The sequence below is a fragment of the Otolemur garnettii genome, unplaced genomic scaffold (genome assembly GCF_000181295.1).
Source record: "Otolemur garnettii isolate 467f Iridium unplaced genomic scaffold, OtoGar3 scaffold00003, whole genome shotgun sequence".
NCBI classification, from domain to species: Eukaryota; Metazoa; Chordata; class Mammalia; order Primates; family Galagidae; genus Otolemur; species Otolemur garnettii.
Genome location: NW_003852398.1, coordinates 2,870,355 through 2,870,630, shown reverse-complemented (window position 1 = coordinate 2,870,630; position 276 = coordinate 2,870,355).

Below are 276 nucleotides of genomic sequence, written 5' to 3'. Positions count from 1 at the left end.
GCATCCTGGCAGCTCTTTTCAGCTATTCTAGGAAGTCAGACAAGGCCAGGGCAGCTGTGTCAGAAAATATCTCTGCCTCGAGGTTTGAAGCTCTAGGAGTTCCCTGACCTCAAACCATCAGAGCCTCTGACAATGACTTAAAGAGACAGCTACAAGCTTCTCCAGCACAGAGATGTTTCCAGGATGCTCTTTTTCCTTTTGAATCTTACATCCTAGCAGCCACCACTGCCAGCCTTTTTGTTTTCTTTTAAGATGGTCTTAGGAATGACAGAAAGG